The sequence below is a fragment of the Bacillus rossius genome, chromosome 2 (genome assembly GCF_032445375.1).
Source record: "Bacillus rossius redtenbacheri isolate Brsri chromosome 2, Brsri_v3, whole genome shotgun sequence".
In the NCBI taxonomy this organism is placed as follows: Eukaryota; Metazoa; Arthropoda; class Insecta; order Phasmatodea; family Bacillidae; genus Bacillus; species Bacillus rossius.
The window spans coordinates 132,303,075-132,309,074 of NC_086331.1; positions in this window are offsets into that span (position 1 = coordinate 132,303,075).

Below are 6,000 nucleotides of genomic sequence, written 5' to 3' on the forward strand. Positions count from 1 at the left end.
AGGAGCACGGGCGGATGAGGGAAGAGGGGGGGAATAGGGAACAGGTGAAAATTGGTAGGAGTGCCGGGGATGTATACTGGGCTCGGTTTAGGGTTACCAACTATTTGACCCTGACCATAAGGGACTCTGAACCCCACCTAATAGAGGGGGGGTGTCCGGGGGTCCTCCCCCGGAAAAATTTGAATTTCTAGATGCAAATTGGTGCTACTTTAGCAGTTTTTATATCTGAAAATAAATTATGCACCTGGTTGAAATATTAATTATTTTGTATTGGTCTAATAATATTTTTGAGTGATTAATTTAATACATAAAGATATTTTTAGTTAACAAAGTATAAAAATTCCAGACAACTCATATGTGATTGAACATTGCTAAACTAACTTCAACTCTCTCCAATGCAAAATGTGATCAGGAAAAAAGTGCGGGAAGGGGAGGTTGTTAAAGCCACTTAGCCCTTCTCCCGCCCCCCTTAGATTAGAACCACCACTAGGGACAACATAATAAGCAACTTAAAAAAAATATATTTTAATAATTGTATGCCTAAGATATATTTTCTCATTTTTCATTTCACCAAACAAACCCAACTTTAAATTAAATGTCATCTCGGGTATAAAGTACACAATATACAAGATGCAAGACACAAAAAACAATGTTTCACAAAAAAACTTAACAACATGCCGTATCAATTTTGTATTACAATCAAAACTGTTATAACTTAAACTTCGTATTGTGATAACAAAGAGCTAGTTCAGATGCTACAACATAATTTTGATCGCTAGTGCCTTGTTTTACGAAATAACTTTATCTTAGTTTTTTCACTCGCATTTGCTTGTTGAACCGTGTTTCCATGTAACAATGTTGAAGCATGCTGTTTTACATCGTTTTCGCCGCCGTGTGCTATTGAAAACTCTCTTTTTCAAAGTACACATTTGGCTTTGTAACTATTAGCCTGCAGCAGTTGCCGCCTCCCGGGCTAGCAGAGCGCTCCCTTCCCCTCCATCCTTTCCCCCTCTCCACCTTGCCCCAGTCTTCCCCTCTGCACTTCCCCTCCTTTCCCGAGGCTTCCCGTCTTCCCTTCTCCTCGTTTCTCGAACCTTCCCCTCCGCCGCTTTTCTCTATTGTTCTCGAAAGACAGTTCGCCTGTATATAAGGCCGCGAGTTTGCTTAGGCCGGCACTGTCTTCAGTCACTCTCGCTCGTAGGCAGTCCGCTGGGAGGAGGCCGCGCTACTTATGCTCATGGTTGATTAGTTATGTTAGAAGCTTCGCTTTAAATCCACTATGGATCTCTGCCTTGTAATTTCCGCGGGCATTAATGGTCTGTTTGCTCAAGTTTAACTTCTTTCTTACGAGCCTTCTGCTCTTGATTGAGTGGTCTAGATGGGTCTTGTACCTAATTTTGTTGGATGTTCCATTTATCACCGACCTTAATTTACATGAGTGTTTGCTTGATTATTTGTTTTGCGCATTGGGCTTCCTCCCTGTCGTAATATTTTTTGTTTTAATGTCTTTTAGCTGGGGTTCGCGATTCCCATTTAAATTTGCCATGAAAACTTATGTTGCGTGTAAACGTAATGCATAATTTAAAGCCTTAATATTTATACTTAATTGTTTGATAACGAATTTGCTCTGCGTGAGACTTTTATATGATTTTTGTCTGCCTGCTAAGGTCTTTTAAATGTACATTTTCCTTATGCGCAGTACTTAAATACGTGTTACGTCAGGCGCATATTTCATTGCGCAAATTGTTCATGATGCTCTCTTTTCAAGCATCTGTTTTATACTCATGTTTGTAAAAACCACAACGATTAATGGGTGTTGCCTGCACATTTGTTATATCTATTTGTACCTTATCATTTTTGTTTAATGAATAAAATATATTTTTTTTTCTACTTTCATGTTTTTTCTAATATAACAACATTTTTACAACTGCTGTTGTATCATACTGGAATGGTACACCATTGGTTCCCACTTAACCTGTTGAAGTTACATCGATCTCCCACTTCCACCTAGCTTCAATGTCTGCGCAACTCTGCTTCGGCAGTTTTTACTTTGTTGTTTGTTCTCTGTTACCATGAGCCGCCCTGGAGTCACATGGATCTATCAGCTGCACCGGGATGAACTTGTCCGGTACTGTGAAGAAAATCAACTGCCTGCCGAGTCGGGCGACACTGTCACGACCTTGCGTGCCCGACTCGTTCGGTTTATGCGTGACAGCAGTGACGTCACACCTGTGAGGGGCGAGGTGGAAGCCTCACTGGAAGTAAGTCCTGGTCCCACTCATTCCTTTTCTCAAAAGTTGTTCTTTTCCTCTTTGAAGTGTATGCCTGCTCTTGACAGCAGTGAGCCTAAGCGTGTTCTTGAATTTTTTCATGAGGCTGAGCGCCTCATTAAGCTGAACCTGGTTCCTTCTGAGGCGTTTATGAAGGCGCTCTTAACTAAGTGTTCTGGTATATTTGTGAATAGGCTAACTGAGGCTATTGTGCAAAAGTCGGATTTTCACACATTTAAGTTATCCGTGCTGAGGGGAGTTTGCCCCCCCCCCCCCCCCCGGGTGTTGGACGCCTGCAAGAGAGACTTAGTCTTTCGCTTTCAGCGCCCTGATGAGTCGGTGACTCAGTACATTGATTCGGTACTTTCGTACGCGGATGTGTTGGAACTTGATACCCCCGAGGCGGAATTAGTTCAGCTTGTCTTAGGTAACTTTGCCCCTCGTGTTCTCAGTCTTGCTAGCATGTTAACTCCTCCTTCCACCTTTGATTCTTTACGAGCCTGGGGCAGTGAAATAGAGGCCCGTTTGTTAGCCGTCTCTAAATACGAGACGGAATTTCCATCGCGTCGTGACACTGATAGTAAGTGGCAGCCTCGCGACTGTAAGTGCGAGGTTCGCTCGTTACCCACATTTCGCTCAGAGGCAAATGATAAGGCGTGTCATTCTTATCGCCCCTCAAATCCTAGTCGGGATGCATTCCGGCAACGCATTCAGTCACACAACACTGAACGCATTAGCGCGCCGGCAGCGGGCGCATTCTCTTCGCCTCGTGTAAGTGCTCCCGCCCACCTTGCTGCCGCCTCCGCTCTTAAAGCCACAGGTCATGTACAGTGCGATCAAAGAAATGTACGCACTCGCTGTGCAAACTGTTGCATTTTTGGACATATTTCTAAAGACTGCGGTCAGCCATTCATACCGCACAATGACCGGAAATGTTTTTCCTGTAAGGGAACAGGGCATTACCGGGCTAAGTGTCCGGGAAACTCCGTCTGACGGGACGTAAGAGAGGTCGTTTCTGTCGGTTTGTTAAAAAATCCTCTGTGCCAGTCTATTTGCATTTTCTTCCAATTCATATTCAGGAGCATTCTTTTCCGGCTCTAGTTGACACTGGCACCACCCATTCGGTTATTAGCGAAGGTTTTTTGCAGAATTTAATTAAAATGTTTCCTACTATTGCTTCACATGTGTATTGCAATGATCCAGTTAATATTTGTGTTGCAAATGGTGAATGCATTCGATCTAACAAGTCAGTCACTTTACATTTAAAGATTAAACATTTTTCCTGGAACTGGAAATTCGCTGTTATTTCTGATTTACACCCTGACTTTATTTTGGGTTTAGATTTTTTGGGCAAGACTAAAGCAGTTTTAAATTTTGGTCTTCATGAGCTTTCTTTTGGATTCGCACCTACTGTCAAAATCCCTTTAACTTTCGACTCTTCTAAGCCTGTCATTTTTGAATGTCGTGATAGTAACGACTCTCTACAGAAGCAAGCCGTTGCCAACCTCGTGCATAGATTTTCCGATGTTATTTCTCCTAAAATCGGACGCTGCGACATCTTGCCCTACAAGTTTTACTTGAAGGATGAAACTCCGGTTCGCAGTAAATATCACAAGGTTTCCCCTCCTAAACTTCAGGCCATGCATGATATCGTAGATAAGCTCTTGTCTGCTGGCGTTATTTCTCCTTCCACTTCTGATTTTAGCACTCCCACCTTCCTAGTGCATAAGAAGGATGGGGTTAATTGGCGAATGGTTCACAACTACATTCCCTTGAATCGTAAAATAGCCATGGAGGATGTTTATCCCCTCCCTACTGTAGAAAGTGCCTTGCAGCACTTAGGCAAGGCCAAGGTGTTTTCAATTATTGATTTAAATCAAAGCTTCCATCAATGCCTCCTGGATCCTTCCTGTCGCAAATATACCGCCTTTTCCACCCCGTTTGGCCATTTTGAATTTAATCGCATACCCATGGGGGTTAATTTTGGCAGTCAGGCCATGAGTCGTGTTTTGGACCATGTACTAAAGGACCTTAAGTATAAATTTGTGTTTAATTATGTCGATGATATTATTGTGTATAGCGATACTCTTGACGATCACATTGCCCACTTAACAGAAGTTCTTACTCGTTTACGAGCTGCTCATCTGACTGTTAACCCTAATAAGGTCATTTTGGCAAAGACGTCAGTAAAATTCCTTGGCTATGTCATTTCTCAGGGAACCCTCCTCATGGATCCAGATAAAATTGCACCCATTGTACAGTTTCCTAAGCCTATCAACATTAAGGGAGTTCAGCGTTTTTTAGGCATGCTAGGTTACTTTTCCAGATTTATTCATAATTTTGCTTCTCTAAGTGCTCCTTTAAATCACCTTCGAAAAAAGAATGTAGCTTTTGAGTTGGGTCCTGAACAAGAAAAATCTTTTCAGGCCTTGAAGACTTGTATGGCCTCTCCTCCAGTTCTTATTTTACCCGATTTCGGTAGACGCTTCGCAGTTCAGGTTGACGCCTCTTCTATCGCCCTTGGAGCAGTTTTAGGTCATTTGGAAGAGGGTAAGATCAGACCCATCGCCTTTGCAAGCCGTTCTCTTTCGGAATCCGAGCAGCGCCTGGGTGTGTACGAGAAGGAGGCCCTTGGGTGCCTCTTTGCTCTTGAAAAATTCGAAAATTATTTGGATGCTAACGAGTTTGACCTATTTACCGACAACCAAGCCCTTAGTTGGCTATTTAAACACCCACACCAGCTGGGTAAGTTGGGTCGTTGGATCCTTCGGTTGTCGCGGTTCCGATTTTCCATTCATCACATCCCAGGTAGAGAAAACATTATTGCTGATTCTCTTTCCCGTATGTTTTGTACTGATGAGTTTGAGCCTGTTGATGAGGACTATTCTGAGAGAACTGAATTCCTCTCTGTTTGTAAAATTTTTCCAGAGTCATACTTAAATATTAGAGAATGTCAGAGCAATGACCCTTTTTGCCAGGAGATTCGTAGAGATCTTCATCACAAAAGGCCTGTGCCTTATATTGAAGAACAGGGTTTACTTTACTTTACTGGAACCTCAGGTAGAGCTCGCAAGGCAGTCGTTCCAGCCGCCTTAAGGGCCATGGTATTGGCTTATTTTCATTCTTCACTTCTCGGTGGCCATTTGGGTATCGAGAAAACCCAGCGCAGGATTTCCGCGCATTTATTCTGGCCCGAGTTACTGAGCGATGTTCGTAGCTATGTTCGCTCTTGTGTAGACTGTCAAATATCAAAGCCCCCTCACAACTCCAAGGTAGGGCTCTATGCCGCCGATCCTCCTGTTGCTCCTTGGCACGCTTTACATATTGACATATTTGGGCCTCTTACCCGGTCCAAAAAGGGAAATATTTGTTTAATAGTGGTTCTGGACATTTTTTCGAAATTTGTCATTCTCCTTCCTCTCAAAAACATGAAGGCTGCTACGATCGTTAGGGTTCTTAGAGAACAGGTGTTTAAATTATTTGGTCCCCCTTGTATCATGGTTTCTGACAATGCTCCTTATTTCAGATCTTCTGTTTACAGTGATTTTCTTTTTGAATGGGCTGTGAAACCCATCTATAGCTCTGCTTACTTTCCTCAGGGTAACATGGTCGAACGAGTAAATAAGGTTTTGAAGAGCATCCTTATATCCTTCTATCGTTCTGACCAAACTCTTTGGGATTCCGATTTGGATTATATTAACGTGGGTTTGAACTCTGCTACTCATTCCTC